The sequence below is a fragment of the Falco cherrug genome, chromosome 7, assembly GCF_023634085.1.
Source record: "Falco cherrug isolate bFalChe1 chromosome 7, bFalChe1.pri, whole genome shotgun sequence".
In the NCBI taxonomy this organism is placed as follows: Eukaryota; Metazoa; Chordata; class Aves; order Falconiformes; family Falconidae; genus Falco; species Falco cherrug.
The window spans coordinates 5,977,052-5,994,362 of NC_073703.1; the positions used below are offsets into that span (position 1 = coordinate 5,977,052).

Consider the following 17,311-nt stretch of genomic DNA (forward strand, 5'->3'; position numbering starts at 1 on the left):
GTGTGCAGAGCCCGCGGGGAGCAGCCGCAGCGGGGAGAGCCGGGGGGCGGGCGGGCAGGCAGGCAGGCAGGCAGATGGGCTGGCTGCGGCAGGAACGCGGGGGCCGCGGGAAAGGGACTAGTGCTGGGAGGGAGGGGGTGTTGGCAGAGTGGTTCCATGGTGTAATGGTTAGCACTCTGGACTCTGAATCCAGCGATCCGAGTTCAAATCTCGGTGGAACCTGGTCTTTTTTTCTCCCCACGGCTTTTCCCTTTCGAGGTTTTGTCGAGCTGCTCTGCCTCAGTTACAGCCAGACGTGCCCCTCACGGGCAGAGGTGTGACAGCCTCACCTCGCTGCTCGCGGCTGGCACCCACCAGCGCTCCCCTCAGCGCCGTGCGGGTGCCTGTCTCCTGCCTGCAGGGGCAGGCGATGGCCTCCACCCTGGCATTGGCCTCGACCCTGGCCATGGCCTCCACCCCAGCGCTGCCTGCAACCGCGGCCCAGCTTGAGACCGACGGGCAGGACCCCCCAAGGTCTCACAGATCTTTCCTGCATGGGCTGAGAGCGGCGTGTGTAGCTGATGGAGCAGCTGGTGGAGGCATCAGAGGTGGCGATGCGCTCTTTCAGCTCTGGAGGTGCAAACAGGCCGTAAGCACAGGCCCCTGCCCCGCCGCCATGCCACTGCCCGCCCCGCGCATCCCCACCCGCGAGGGCCCCGCATCTGCCCTGTGCCGTGGGAGACACCAGCTGTGTCACCGGCTTCCCTGGGCACAGTGTTTAGACCTAAACAGAAGAGGATAACAAACAGCACTTGCGTCCAGATGATTAAACCAAAGCCCTTAAAACTGCTCTTTGCCACCAGCCTGCCGCCAGCAGCAGCAGGACGGGCACCTTCCCCACAGTCGGTGGTTCTGCTGTCGCTCCTGGGTGCGGAAAGTAACCCCTGGGCATTGGCAGCAGCACATGCATCCCTTACTGTCTGCTGGAGCAATAATGAACCATAATGTGGTCCTCTGCATTTAAAAATAAATAGTCCACACTGCCTTGGAGCTTCTGAGCAGGGAAAACAAAGCACTAATAACAACGACACGTGATGTGACCACAGTGCCTCGCGCCGCAGGAGCACAGTGCTGCTGGTGGGGGGTCTCTGGGAGCACCGGGGCGAGCCTGGAGCTTTGGGGTCTGGGCTCAGCACGTGTCCTGCTGCCAGCACCCCTGGCAGATCGTGCACCTCCAGCCTCTCACGGGTACACAAAACCCACCAAGCATTCGGGGCTTCGCATCCCCAGGACCCTGCTCCATGTGTCCCGTACAAATAATTGCATGTGCCAGTTCTGTAATGGCATTGCAAGGCCAGGCCTTGCAGGAGCAGAAAGCACTCTGGTAGCATAGCAGCGAGGTCTGCAGGAGTCCGCGTCATCTTTGGATTCATCCTTTTTATCTCCAGATGAACCCAGAACACCCAAAATCTTGAGTCTGAAAATGCTCATCCTGCTCCTGCCACCCTTGGCAATCCTACCACACTCAGTAGTGCATTAAAATTGACAATAGATACTTGTACGTGTAGAGGCTGGGGTATATTTATAACCCTGTAGTTAAGGTTTTCATCTCACATCCTATTTGCAGTTCTCCATTTAATTTGGTTGTTTAAAAGCTATTAATTTTCAGTCTGTGTTTCTCAGGCCTGGTTACATTCTCCAGAATTGTTATTAGTTGTAAAGAAATAAAAATAACACAAATGAACTATTTTTAGTTATCCTCCTGTAAGAGCTGTTCTCCTTTTTGTGTTTTGGATTTTGTTTGTGAGCCTGGAAACACCCTTTATTTACATCTTTCATATACGTAAGCATTACTTCCTCTTGCACCAAATTGCAGACGTTCCTCATCTGGAACTGGCTCATCCTATGCAAGACTTTAGAGCACAAAGTGAGGACGGCGTCTTTTCTGGTGAGCTGAAAAACACAGTCCCTACATTGCTGTACCGCTGTCACTGGCTGAACGTGAAGACATTACGCAGCAGAAGCGTTTTTGCCAATTGTGCAGTGTAACAAACATTTCTGCAGGTTGCCATGTATGTGAGCAGCAGCAGGGGTTATTTCTAGTTAAGCCTGTTTAAATGTGTTTGATCATTGGTAATGAGGTTCTTCATGGTGAAAACTGAAACAGCAGAAAGAATATTGCATCTAAACAGGAACCAACACACAGCGGGGCATGAGGATAGCATTGGACTAGCAGGGAGCTCCAGGAGTAGAAGTCTTCCATGCTGTTCAGCCCTGGGTTAATTTTGTTCCTGTTCGAGCAAGCCCCAGATGAGAATGTACAAACCCTCAGGAAATGTTGCTGTCAGCGCTGGCCGGTTTTGGCTGCTCTGCTCTTCCTTTGTGTCCCCACCTGGAGCGCGCTGCTGTAGTTACGGGATGGCCTAGGACACCTGCCATGCCTATGAAACATGGCCAAAAAGCAGAGGTCAGGCCTGAAATAACAGAGGACAGTGTGCTCTTCGACTGACAGCTTTTAATGTGAGAACAGTCATTCAGCGCTGGCGTTTCTGCTGCATTAATTGCCATTAGTGTCATCCTTGCGGGAACACTAAATTCATTGCAAACCTTGAATTAGCGCCGTCTCGTAATTCTTCAGTTTGTACTTAGACACAACCATTTGCGGAGGCAGCACGTTCCAAGCAACTGGAGCAGAGACAAGGAATGATACTCAGCTGGCCCTTGGATGTTCAATTTAGTGAAGAAAAGAAGCAGAGGTCACAGTCATAACTGCATATTTATGGTTCTGTCCTGGAAATTCATACAGCAGCTGCCAAAAAGGCCCCAGCTTTTGCCTCGGCAGCACCATTAACGTGCAGATGTGTGTCAGGGCTATCAGCTCAGAACTGCTCAGCCCCAGGCACTGTGCACCAGGCTCTCCCCGTGCCTGATTCTCACTTCATTCTCCCACTTCCCTCCTGCCACCAGCTCCTGAGACCCCAAGAGAAATCCTGGCCTAATAAAGTGGAAAAATTGCCACCATTTTTGAAGGTTGTAGCATTCCCACAACGAGGTCAAGGTCTCTGCAGAACACACCAGTGGTATTTGACATGGAAACAGAAGAATGTGAAACGGGCATGGCCAGTATTTGCTGCTGGTCCCAGCTTTTCTGACTCTGAAATCCCCATTCACACTTTGCAAAGCTCATCGCTTTGCAAAACTCAGGGAAAGATTTGGAACTGGAAATCACAATAATTCAAAACCGTCCTTGAATGGCTGTTGACCCAAATTCCCATTTCCCAGATGAAAGGAGCCCCTGGCTTCCCCAGGGCAGAAGGCAGAAAGGACAAAAGCCCCAGAACCTACTCTGTTTTATCAGAGGAAAAATATTTCCTAAGGGGGAAATCCAATCAATACTTTGCAATTTTCTAACAATCCATGAATCATTGCAATTACGCAGAGATAATTCAAGCTTTCCAATCCAGCTGCTAAATTAGAGAAAAGCATACTCTTATCACTCACTACCCCCAGTCTGACATGTCAGTCAGAAAAAAAATGCCTTTAAGTATAAAATCCATCCACTGAAATAATAATTTAAAAAAAAAAAACCAACCAAAACACCTCTCTTTTTAAAACCCTGGACCAAATGAAAGGGTCTATGATATACAAGGAGTTCTGTTTTTCAGGTAATTCCATGCCAGAGGTAGGAGTAATGAAAATGCATAGACTCAATAGGGATTTTTCAGTTGATAACTCACTTGAATTGCAGTATCCGCGATATTCTTTTTCTAGTTCTACAGCTCTAAGAAGAAAATAATATATAAGAACAATTGGACTCAATCAATTTATTTTCTGTATCAGCCTTTTCTTTCCTAACCCTGGAGTTGGAATAAAAAAGGACCTGGATCTGAACAGAGACCTATCCAAAATCAAACCTCATCCTGGTTTTGCTGTTCTCCAGGGATCTCGGTAGCACTGAAGAAAGAGTGGGAAAGGAGCAGCTCTAGAAAAATTAACCATCTTCTGGAGACATTTTTTCACTAGGACAATATTACCGTAAACAGAAAGGAAGGAACATTTTCAGTATGCTTTGGGAGCAGGAATTGAATGCAACAGACCTGATGACTTGGTGTTTCTTGTGATGACTGTCAAAATGAAGTCATCAGTTTCCTGCATCCATTTTGGACTCAACACGCATCTCCTTGTCTGTGTCTGCTGCCTCCAGAGACATATTAGCGAGATAATACTGGCAGCTTCAGGATAATTTCTGGCCAAGATATAATTTCTGTGACATGGTTCAAAATCTTTTTCCTCTTACTACACCCTACTACAGGGTTTTATTTCCTATCAAGGGTCAAAATCTGCTTGATGTTGGTGTTGCTACCAGACAGCTACAATGTCAACGACAGCAGTGCAAGCATTATCACATCACATCCTATTCTAGTTTGGATTCAAAAGATCAGCCCTGGGGAATGAAGAAGGCAGTTTGATTTCTGTGGCCAATTCATTCACTGCTGAAACAACCAACAGAGCTGGCTGGCTGTGCTCAGCGTGGCAATGCTTGTTGTGAAGCTGTACAATTATCCAGGGAGCCAGGCTGAGACTATAAAACTTTGCTCATTAAGATCATTAGAGAGCTGTCAGATGGAACAACTGGGATGGCTTTGATCTGGCAGTATACCCTTCCTCCTGTTCCCAGACCTTGGGAACCATCCAGCTCCTCATCTTTTTTTTTTTCTTTTTTTTTTTTTCTTTTTTTTTTTTTTGTCATTCAAACAAAGCTCGTTGGTTTTTTATAGAACACAATAACTTCTTCAGGCAAACCCGAGGCTGTAACAGCTATAACAAGATTAATTTATTAAATAGAAACCCTGATTTTACAATGATTCCTCTCTAAATATATTCATCGTTGGTTTTGCCAAGAAAATGACAAAATGTTGCTCATAATCCCAAAGATATTCCCTATAAATCCACTAGGTGTCCGACTGTTTCCAAGCAATTAGGTTCAAGTTTGTTTGGGTTTTTTCCCTAGTTTTGCCAGTGAGGAATTAGTTTCAGTCCCTAGTGGAATTAGGTCTAGGTTTGCAGGTACATATGCTTTGTGCAACACAGCAGGACATCTGGCTCACAGCGGCAGCTCTTCTGGCAAATGCCACTAATGTTTCCCACAGAGACCGACTCAAGGTTAGAGGCTAGAAGAGAAAAAGGAAAAGAATTTGCCTTCCTCTCTTGGGAATGTTAAACCAGATCCATCAGAGCCAAAGCCTCTTCTCAGTCAACCTTGGGCATCTATTTATAGGGCTGCTAAAGTGAGCCCAATGCTGACCTCAAAGGTGGTGGCAACACGCGTTAACCTCCATCAGAGCCGCTCTGCACAGGCTGCAGTTTTGACATTCCTGGTCACTGTCCCAGTCCTTGATGGGTGTCCCGCTGCTTGCCAGCGCTCACGCCTGTGTGCAAAGGCCAGCACAGCACCCGCTCATGAGGTGTCCTGTCACTCCGAACACAGAGGGCATGTCAAATACATATGAAGAAAAGCAGACTGAAAAATAGCCAAAGGAGAATTTTTTTCATTCCAGAAAATACTTGGGGTGGAGCATGGCCATTGGAAAGTGGCTGGCTGCTCAGCTGCTCCTTCATCGTGCGACCCAGAGTATCCAGGTGTGCTATTTGGGACATCCCTCAACCACCTTGGGATCTGTTACTTGTACTGAGTCCCAGCATGACAGTTTAGAATTCTCCGAAACAGTCACCTCCTTGGTATCTAAAAAGCATCTTTCATTATTCTGGTGTCTTTCAGCGCTCAGAAATGGGTCTTTGCAATATATCAGCAAGGGAGGACTATCGGGTGATTTTTATGGTCTTGTCCCTGAAGCACAAATCCCATCCTGTATGAACCCTGCCCTTCACCAAGCAGCGACTGCTGCATTTGCAAACACCCCTCCCATTCACTCCAGTTTCACAGGGATGCCACATCTTGAATCTACCCCAGATCTATGTAAGGCAAGTGAGGACAAAATCAGGAGGTTTTGTCTATTTAAAAAATGCCAGAGGCAAAGATGCTCTCAAACAATGAGGTTATCTCCTTTTTCAGTAGGTGCTTCATGGCCAGGAGTACTGCCCATGGCTATTGGCTGTGCAAATAGGCTCCGGGCAAGGTGTCAGCACCAGTTTAATCACAAGCTGCAAGGGGGAATCAGAGGGGGAACAAGAGCCTCCTGTCCTTGGCCCACCAGGATTCCTTGCCATCAGGCATTGCGCATCACAGGAAGTGCCTAGCATCTGTCCTCTGCCATGTGTTACTGCACTGCCTCTATTTCTTGCTATTTGTGTTGAAGGTATGACAGTCATTTTCCTGACAACCTGAAAGAAGAAAAAATACTCCAATCTCCTGACTGTATGTATATATAGATACCTGCTGTACTACCATCCATATGCAGCATGCACCATATGCTAACTGTGAAAGAGTTTAACCTGGTCCAGCGCATGTGTTTGCTGTTATACATAACAAATACCTCAAGCCTTGCCATGATTCAGTGCATTATGCATGGGAGCCATCTGGTCCCGTAGCTGAAGAAGCAAACTGAAAATTTGATAAAAGCACAAACAGTCACAACAAGAGAGACTGAAAAGATGTGTTGATATTCCAAGCAGGAGCCGCCTTCCATGGGGGCTAATCTCATCACCCATTGCCTCTTTCCTGCTCCTTTCTCTGGAAAGCTGCTGTCAGACAGGTTGCATTCTCAGCTCTGTGAGAACGCGCACCTTTGGGAATGCTAAAAATGCATCTCGTGTGCTCGAGCAAACCTTCTGGGATAAGATTCCTCTCAGTAGCCAGTTGGGCAGCAAGGAATATGTGCAAGATATTTGGAGCAGAGCACATTTTATAGAATCATAGAATCATTTTGGTTGTGAAGCCTGGACCGATCAAAAAATCTGGCTGGTTTAAAATGCACTCTCGATTACAATTAGTCATTAATCTTGTCTCTCTACTGTGCAGAATTACAGCTTACGGCTTTGACAGACTGAAAGGAGGTCTGTCTCAGCTTGCCTGGATGTTCCCTGCCCTGGAGTGGAGATGTATTTTAGAGAGGCTGGAGCACCAGGGGAACAACAAGGAACTCAGTGCAGTGGATGGGGTAGAGTTTGGGATGGCTTGGACTTCGCCAAGAGTTTGTGTACAAGTTGGCTGAGATATTGGGTTACTAAAACTGGCTTAATTAGATTTTGGAGCCAGACCAGGTTTCCCCCATGCTGCCCCTGGTTTCTGATGTTTGGAGGGCACAGAGAAGGCAGGCAGACAGAAGATGCCTGTTTTAGTACATCTCTGAGGGGAGCACACACGCTTCAGACAGGTACACATTTGTTTCCTCTGATACCAAATTAATGGGAATTGATGCATTGATTCTGCAATTCTCCTAAATATTTCTTCAAGTGTTGGCCTGTTTCCAAGCTGATTACATGCTATGTGCACACACTTCAAGACAGATATTTAATTATTCTAATATGAATACAGCTTCAATAATTCAGTTCCCTGTGAAATCTGGAAGATAATAGCATCGTTTGCAGCCCAGGGAGTGAACTGTATCCTGGGCTGCATCAGCAGCGGCGTGGCCAGCAGGTCAGGGGAGGGGATCCTCCCCCTCGCTCCGCTCCATGAGACCCCCCCCTGCAGCACTGTGTTCAGCTCTGGGGCCCCCAACATGAGAAGCACATGGAGTAAGTCCAGAGGAGGCCACGGAGATGATCAGATCATATACTGTATTTGTGGACTACCGTAACATCTCGGTGCCAGGTAGGCCCTTAGTCCTAGAAAGAGAAAGCATCTTGCATTAGGGATGGAGTATGTCTTGTCTTTTCTTGCTTTGATCACTGTATCTCTGCTTTTATGGTCTCACTAGGAAAGTTCCTCGATGTTTCTTTATTTTGAGTGTCAGCATGGCTCCTGCAAATGTTTGAAGTCATCTTTGTATTTCATTCATTTTCTGGCAAAACAGCATCCATCTGCAGTTTAAGAGTACCACATATAAAAAACTGCATACAACTGCAAAGCACAGAACACAGAATTTATGGGCAAAATTCTCTTCTCAGTTACACTTACATAACTCTGGAGTAGTGTCTTCATCTTTCTCGTTGTTACTCTGAAATCCATTTTCATTGCATTGCGTCAGATCCAAAGGATCTACCATATATGGCTAAATCCGATTTCATCAGAACTGTTGTAATTTCCTAGCCAAACTTACAATCTCAGAGAAAGTACATGAAGATGCATTTACAGTACATGGGCCTCAATATTCTCAGAAATATGCTGCTGTCACTTGTTCTCTGTTAGTAGTTTTCCATGCAAATGAAAGTACTCTGTAGGTGGAGAACTGCTGAACTATCTGGAGCAGAGATTTTCTCCACATACACAAGCAGAGAATCTGCACTCGATGGCTGAGCTCATTTGTAAAACATCATTTTCAACAGCTCTTTTTTTAAACAGAGAAATGGTTTGCTCAAAATTGTTTGCTGTTTATTTTGCATAACTCTGTTCCTTGGCTGTCCATGCTCTAGCAATGCCGTTATGCTACAAGAAGACAGATTGCCTGGACTGGAAGCCCCAGCCCTGATTCAGGGAAGCACATGGTTTCCTTACAATGATTATAATTGCTATTCAGTATATGGCACAATTGTTTCTGGTGTTTAAACCAGAACAAAACAAAACAAAACAAAACAAAACAAAGCAGTTTTGGAAAGGAAAACAGAACATTAGGAAAAAAACCCTGTAAAATAGGAAGTGGTTGACCTTCAGGAGATAACTCCATCTGCAGTGTCTGCTATCCAGCGTTTCTAGTGATCAGAAAATGGAAAGAAAAAAACCCCATTAAACATCTCAAGACTCCTTTAGAAAATAATGCACCTCCTTTCCTGTAGGTATAACATTTTACGTCTCCTGTTCAACAGCTGCTAGTGTCAAAGGCCAAGCAAGCAGTACGTGGAATGCAGAGCCTGAAGTTTCTCAGCGGTCGCTGAAGGCAAAACCATCTAAAGCTGTAGCAGATGTTCACTTGCTTCCTGCCTGCTTATCAGCCCTGCAAAGACACTTCGGTTTTGTACTTGTTATGCCAAGTGTAACTATGGAGATCTAATACAAGCTGCGCAATAGTGATAGTGTGAACAGTTCTTTACGTATTTGGTTATGAATGATCAAGCAAAATATTATGGTTTCTAAGAACTCCCTCAAATTGTTCCGTATGTACATGAGTCATTCCCCTCACACTACAAGAAAATGCCAGTGTAAAAAAGAATGTAAAAAATACTACATTACCGCAGGTCTATGAAGATTAATTTAAGTATCATTAATGAATTGTGTCTCTTTGGACCTTCCATAGGATCCTTTCCAGTTTGACCTGGCCTTTTGATGGGGACTGTTGACAGAGAGGACGCCACGCAATGCCTTTATGTTACAGCAACTGAACAGCAGTTACATGTGGTGCTTGATGGCAGTCGCATGCTTTAGGTTAAAAAAAATTAAAAGTGAATTAGCATCTGCTGGGTTACATCTCTGTGGTGAAATTTTTCACCGACTTCAGTTCACATCCCTTGGTATAGTGGGCAGAGTGAAGGTGTTAGTTTGGCCTCACTGTGCTCACATTTTATGTGTTGTTTCTAGTATACCATGAAATAAGGAGTGGTACATCCCAACCAACTGTACTCCTCCAAGGCCTTTAATATGCTACAGAAGAGAGTTCCTGACTGTCAATTTAAAAATCAATTAAACATTTTTTGTTGCACCTCAGGTGTTTTAATTCCTGTTTATATTCATTATGAGCTCCTACAAATTATAACTTTAATATAAATGACTGTATGCAAGTGTTAAAACAGTATTCAATCTATTTTAGGGCTTTGAGCTAATTTAATGAGCCTGATTTTTACACTGATGTATTTAAATTGATATGCATTCCCAGTAAAGGCAAGACCCAGGGCAATTAAGTTTATTGCTTAATAGGCAGGAATTCTTTTTCTTCCATGAAATAGAAGGCATAAAGGAATTTACTTTATGTAAAACCTAGCACAGATGTTTTTGCTTCAAGTTTTTAACAGTAACAGAAAAGGATGGGTTTGGAATGGTTCCTTTGCCCATGCTGAAACTGGAAACCAGAAGTGACAGCTTTGGCCCATCCCTGGTAGACACAGTTATAGATATTCCCTGGGGGGAAACTAAAGGTTTCAGAGCAACAGTGGCTCTGCAGATACTTGCCACATTTCACATAATGCTGTCAAGGAAAAAGAGCACCAGGTAACTATTATTGCCACTTCTATAACATCAATAGCGTTGCAAATCTGTCCTGACCTGGAAAACGCAAACAGTGGGCACAGCGGTTCCTTGAGCAGTCCTTCTGCAGGTGACGATCTGTTGTATTACAACATTAAGGTCCACGTCCTTGAAGGAAAGGAAGCACTTTGGGACAAGTGGTTCCAGGGGAAATAGGTATGGATAAGCTTCTGAGAAAATGAACTTCCATCTGAAAGCTGTAGACCTAAAATTCTGTCACCTTCCTTTCTCCAAAGGCAAGAAACAACAAGGCAACACATGAAGCACAGGAGAAAAGTTGTTGAAAATGATGATATGAGGGACTTTATGCAAAAGGCAGATTTGCAGGAAAAAGATGGATCTGATGAATGCAGCGATGGAAATTGCCTGAAACGTCTAGGAAAATGTCACAAGAAGTAAAAGCTGAAAGAGGAAAAGGGAAAAAATGGGGACCCAGGGGTTAAAATCATATGAATGTGGAGGAGGTGAGCACGATAGTTTGGGTGAGTTCCTGGAAGGGATGCAGTAAATATATTTTAAAAGCATCGTATTGGTACTATGACTGGTTAAGGGATTTTTCCATTAAAGTATTTGGAAATAGAGGTCAGTATTGAGACTTAGACTGTAAGGGGTAGCACAGTAGGAAGCAGGATGGATGAGATGGCTTAACAGGGCTTCATTGTAGTCAAATTAATTCAGTTTAAATAATTAATTCTCTTTTAAATTGACTCTACTCTGCACACTTGACATTTTGGAAAAGCTGCTGTTGCCTGGCCTTCTGGTAAATGCTTTTGCATCTGTTTTCCATTGTTTCCTTCTTGAAAAAAATCCTTGTCACTAACAGGAACCATCAGCAGCATGGAACAAATTGACTTGCCAAGGACATTTCCTCCAATCTCATTACCTATATGGGAAGTATTCTTTTTTGTATTAAAAGTCAGACTGTGATTTTTTACATTTCCATATATTAATATAATTTTGTTGCATCATTATGAGTAAAATTCAAACTTGGTTACATGAACTACTTCTATTGCATCAGCATTTGATCGTACTTTTTTCAAGAAGGTGATGAAGGAGTTTAATTAATCCACAGTTCTCTCTGCCTGCCTCGTTCTATAGAGCTCCCTCCAGCTGCAGCAGAGGGCCTCCTCCAGGTATGAATCCGATCAGATACGACACTCTTCCTCTTCTGCTCTCAGCACATTGATTTTGGGACTTAAGTGGATGAGATTGAGCAGATCCATAGTATTATTTGGGGCAGCTTGGGCTAAACAAGTAGGTTTTGTGTTTTACTCTCAAGGTGCTTTGGTTTGTGTTCACTCTCCTTTGACAGCTCCAGGTTATGGACTAGCTGCTACGAAACCGTTCATCTCCTCCAGGCTTCCATGTCGAGGTGTCAGTCGAAGGAATGCAAATGTAAGTTTGAGTTCTGACTGCATGAGGGGTCTGTTGAGGTTAGGGGCTCCTTCAGGTAAGCTGGACCAGATCATCAGAGAGCTCAGAAAAGGGCAGAAGCTTGATCTGATCTGTACTCACGATGGCTCACCGCTCAGATGTAATGTCGTTACTCTGTCTTTCCTCAGTTTCTCAGCAGTTGCTCACATTTTAAACAAGTACACTCTCACCTAACCGAATCGATACGTGAGTATAATTAGGACCCAATATAATAAGGCCAGTATTTGCAATAATATAAGGGAACATTCCAAAGCAGTTACAGAAGAAAAGAATTTCAGATAATTAGGAGAGGAGCTGGGCAGTGATACAGATACAGATTTTAAAACGACCCAAGATACTAAAAATATCAATATTGAGATGAAATCCTCATGACTCATTACTCGGGACAACCTCCATTCTTTAGGACTTAGTAAGAAAAATGTCCAAACAGGGAAGATTGTATTGTATCACCTTACTCTGGTGGGCTTACACTTACACTTCAAAGAAGTGTCTTACGCTGAAAAAGGATAGACACAGGTCTGCTTAACAGGGCAACTGCAACATTTTTTTGAACATGTTCTGTAGCTGTAGCTTTTAAAAAATTGGTGAGTTTGTTTCTACCTAGAAAAAATTCTAATAATGAGTGTTCTGGATCTTGGATGGCAAAAGCACTAACAGCAGGGCTTGACGTGCGTTCTTTCAGTCAACCAGGACATATTTTTAAATACCTGTGACTCTCTAGCTAATAGCTGAGGAGTGAAGAATCTAGATTGCAAATAGAAACATGGAAGTGCCATTTCTTTCTTCTTTCTCTTTTCTGCATAATATGTTTTCTGACAAGATGCAAAATTTGAAAGTACTGAAAGTATTTTGAAAAACAGAAGTATTTTAAAAGGTATGCTTTAATGCTGCAGGGTTTCAGAAAAGCAGAAAAACTGTGTTATGAGGACATCGGCTATAATCTGGGTCAGATTTTCAGTGCAGATGTGTCAGATGCATTTTCTTGGAAACCCTCCATGACAGTTAGTGAGAAGACTGACCCAATGTTCTCTCACCGCACAAAATAACTGTTCTGTTTGGTGATGTCATGTGGATGAAGCACGGCTTGTATTTCCAAAGCGGGTCTTCTTTAAGCTTGTTCAGGAGCCGAGATTTTTCTCTCAGAACAGTTTCAAACAGGGAGTCTTGCAAATCTCTTTGGTACATCTTGACTGCTCTCAGTCTGGCTTGTCAGTTTTCTGAATGTTAATGATCTATTTCCAGATAATGACTATTTATGTAAATGAGATGTCTTTTAAATAAGTATGGAAATTATTTCATAATATTAATTACAGGCTTTTTGGTTCAAATACTTAATATATTAAAGGAAAATCGCGATGTGGACTGCCTTTGAGTTTATTAATTTAGTGATTTTGGTCGTTTGTTGTATTTTAATCTGACTTACATATATTGGACAGTGTTTCCTGAACTAAAGCAAGCTATGTTATGTGCCTGGATATATCAAAGGATGTCAAAGGACAATAAAAATCAAAATGCATCACACAGTGGTGGTGGAAAATGGAACCCCCAATTTCAAAATGTTTTGTCTAAGAATCAAAAAAAATAGTTTTACTTGGAGAATATCAGCTTAAGTGTTGTTAGCCATTTACTCAAAAATTAGGGAGTTTTAAATTAATTATAATCCTTTGCACTTCTATAGCTGCTTCTCTTGAGAATCTCGATAGCGTTCTACAAACATTAATTAAGCCTAATAGTACTCCTGAGAAGTGGTTAACTGATAGATACACTTCACTTAACCCACCATGACATAAGTGTTCTCTCCAACAAAATACAAAAACTTTAAACAGCAGGACTGCACCAGAGTTTAGAGCCTGAAGTAAGTATCTTGGCCAGACAAAACTGTGGGGAACGCTTAGGTGTGAAATGCAATTACTTGGCCTAGGCATGACCTGAAGTTAAATAAAAGTGCAAATAATAAGGAACCGAGATGTTTAATGAAGGAAAGTGGGTTTATATCTGATGTGAGAGAAGATACCCACAGCACCACAGTATCACATGGTGTGGCTCTGGGTGATGAATTGGACTAATTCAGAGAAAAGACTGCTGTTTGCAGAAATCACCTCCAGATGGGCCAAAGAGCATGAGTCCAAATTGAACCTTTAAGGCTGATGCACAAACAGCAGAAATAGCAGTTAAGTCCTTACTCTCACCCATGAGGGTACAGGGACTGCTGAAAATAGCAACGAAACAGCAGTATCAGTGTGTACATTTACACCCCGAGACTGTTATTTTTGTTGGCGGATCTGCATGCATAATTTCCTTCCTGATATTAGTCCACAAAGAGAAGCTTTTGTTCTCTTGCTTTACTGATGAGAGCAATACGTAAACCAGGTTAGTGCTGGAACAGACAACAGGTTGGGTTTGGTACGTGCACTAGGACTTGGGTCAGCCTCAAGCAACCCTTCTGCCAAGCCGTTCTCAAACAATCTGCTGCAAGCATTTCTTTTGGAGCTTCCAGTGTCTATGGGAAGAGCCATTCCAGAAATATGCTCCAGCTGTACATCCCTATTTGCCTACTATCAACAGGAGAAGAGGCATGGCATCGCTCCTTGATACCCCTACTGCCAGCAACACAGCCAAGCATGATGTTAACTGTTTTCTCACCAAACAATACCAATGGCCATCCACTGGGTCTGTCATCATTTGATATTTGATAGCTGCTGCCATGCTGCAATGCCTTGTGAGTAGTTCTAGCATTTGCTGAGGGAAACTTTATGATGCACAGTCTAAATTCTCAGATGCACACTCTGAAATCCTGAGGAAGCAAATCAGTACTGAAAAGTGAAATGATAATGAGTTTGCATCAGATTTCTATTTATAGAGGTGACTTGGAAACATTTCGGTCTCCTCTTTGGATATATTTTCTTTCCTTTTTGTTTCCCAGCATTTCTGTGCTTTTGGGACTAGGAATTCTCACATAAATATTGGCAATAAATCCTTGCTGAGAAAGTCTACCTGCTGGAGAAAAATCTGCTCATTTTATCCAAGTGGAATTCCTAGACATTGCAATTAGACTTTATCCTTACTCATATACAATAACATTCTTCATTTGCATTTGGTGAATAGTAATTCATGACATACATGAGACTGGTGCCTAATGAACCCTCCCGCAGTGCTCCTTCTGAGTTCAGCGGCCTTTGGATCAGGCCCTGTGTTCGCTTCATTTCTCCATATTTTTAGCTGCTTCAGTAAGTTCTTTATCTAGAGAAGGGTCTGAAACCTCTTCTTTTTTTTTCTTTTTTCTTTTCTTTTTTTTTTTTTTTTTTTGCATACATGCATGATATTCTATTGCCTCTTCTATAATTTATGATCAGTAGTTTCCCTGGAGTGCAAAAAGCTTTTCAGAAATACTATACTTGAAGCAGTAAAAGGAAGGATAACTGCACTGTTGTACTGCTGCATCATAATATTTAAATACTTTATTATTTCATAATCTGTCCTAGAATTTAATCATCCCAAGCAGGGATGGTCTCTTTATGTCAAAAGGGATAAGTTCCAGATTTTCAAATGTGCATATATAAAAAAACCCGCAAAGATGTTGCTTCATTTCCAGCGTGATTCCAGCTTGCCAAAGGCTCAATTTCATTGCATAACCCTCCGGATGTAGATCCATTACTGCACCGTAAAGTGGGTTACTGGACAGGGTAAGGCAATTCATCCTCTGAAATGCAGAGTGTTGTTTTGCCAGTTACATGGTTTATAATTATCCATTATCATTATCTTTATAGTTATTTTTACCAAGGTTACAGATATGCTGTGTCTACTTGAAAGAAGTTGCGTTGGGTTCTTTTGGAGACTCATTCTTCCCCCCTGTAGCCATAAATGAGCAGTGCACATAGCACAGCCAAGAGACTTCAAAAGGAATAAAACTGCTAAGAAAGTGAACAGATTAAGCCCCAAATTGTGTACTTAAGAAACTGAAATAGTTTTGCCTATGGAAGCCAGTCTCTGCCAGGAAATACTGTCAACAGTAATAGCTGTACCATCGTCATTCCCCCACCCCCATTTTTTTTTTTTTTTGCTTTCCTTTGAGCACTGCTAAAGCCTCATGAATTGTAAGCAGTCAAATCTCACAATCCTGAGACAAAATCTGTTAAAACCATGTCCTGGGACAGGGAAGATCTCCATTCCATTCCTGGCTGTGTCACTGACCATCTGCCACTGGTCCTCTGCCTTGCTTGATTTTACCCATGTGTAAAACGCACTTAAAATAAGCTAAACCATACTTTGAAAAGGACTTCAGTGCCACAAGCTAGAAATTTGGGGTTGCAACATGGAAAACAATGGTTCTGTGGTTGCCTGTCCACAGAAACCCGGCTCGTCTCCCTGGCCGCACTCCTGGGGAGGCTAAATCTGGCTGACGGTGCTCCACCCTGCGCTTGCGAGGCAGCAGAATACCACATTAAGCATGCTCGATGCCTGCCCCCCTAGAGCACATGCAGTTGCTAACTTGTTTAATTAACTCACTATGCTCAAGAATCCGATCCAACACTAACTGAAATGAATAGGAAGACTTGTCTTGACTTAATGACCTTGGGGTCCCCATGTGCATGTAGAGACCACTGCCGAGAGATCCCTGAAGTCCCCACGAAGGGAAAGGCTTTGTTTGACTGACACACAGACACATTTCTGTGCAAGGAGCCTGCAGGAGCTGGGCACACAGTAAGTCTGTACAGTAACACCATTCACTGATGATGCTCTTTATTCAGAAATAAATACAGCACTATAGTCACTATGTCTCATAGAATCTTTCGCATGTGGCTTTAGACAAGCCTTAATGTGGAAAACCGATGACAAGCTACACAGGGAAGCTTTGTGGCTAGATATGTTAGGAAAGGTGACTTGATAAAGGTGGTGACAAGCTAATAATGAAATGGAGCATTGCAATTAAATGTGCTGGTGGGGGAGAAAGTATGCCACGGCCAAGACAGCAAGCGAGTGGCAGGTAGGTCACGGCCAGAAAGCAGAAGAGGCTTGATGGAATAGGGTGGGAGGGAGGGGGAGACACAAGAACAAGAAAGACAGGACAGAGATAAGTCCTGTGTTAGCTGCGATGGTAGGACTGGGCAGAAACTACTTTGGTGTTTGTATCAGGCCTTGCACAGTGAGATCTGCATCCCTGGCTGCAGTTTGTTGAGACTGACACAATATGTAATTAAATGCAGATAAGTCCTAGAAGGACAGAAAAAGGTGGAGGGAAACAAACTGGTCGGGCTATAAATTACCAGCAAATCAAAGACGTCTACACAAAGTTTTACCTATGACATGAGCTGAAAAGTATGAAAACTGCCACAGAACGTTTAAGAATTATGTTTCTCTCAAATCAAAGTTTCCATGAGAAAGAGTCAAGTATATTTTAATGGTTATGAACCTAAACTGTGCGAGGTGAAGTATTCATACATCAGTGCAGTGATTTTGCCTCAGTATACAGGCAGCTGAAACAATACTCTTAGAACTAGGAACAGGCCCATTAATCTTCGATGTTAACACTGAAGCCTGAAAATTATGCCTACATGAAAAACGAGCAAGAGTAGAGAGCACAGAACAGTTTGCATATCAAAA

General features: G+C 43.2%; 1 non-coding gene across 1 annotated transcript; it reads left to right on the forward strand.

Moving 5' to 3' along the window:
• Positions 1 to 150: 150 nt before the first annotated feature.
• Positions 151 to 222, forward strand: TRNAQ-CUG (transfer RNA glutamine (anticodon CUG)). The gene has a single exon. It is a non-coding gene; the product is annotated as a tRNA-Gln (tRNA).
• Positions 223 to 17,311: the final 17,089 nt, after the last annotated feature.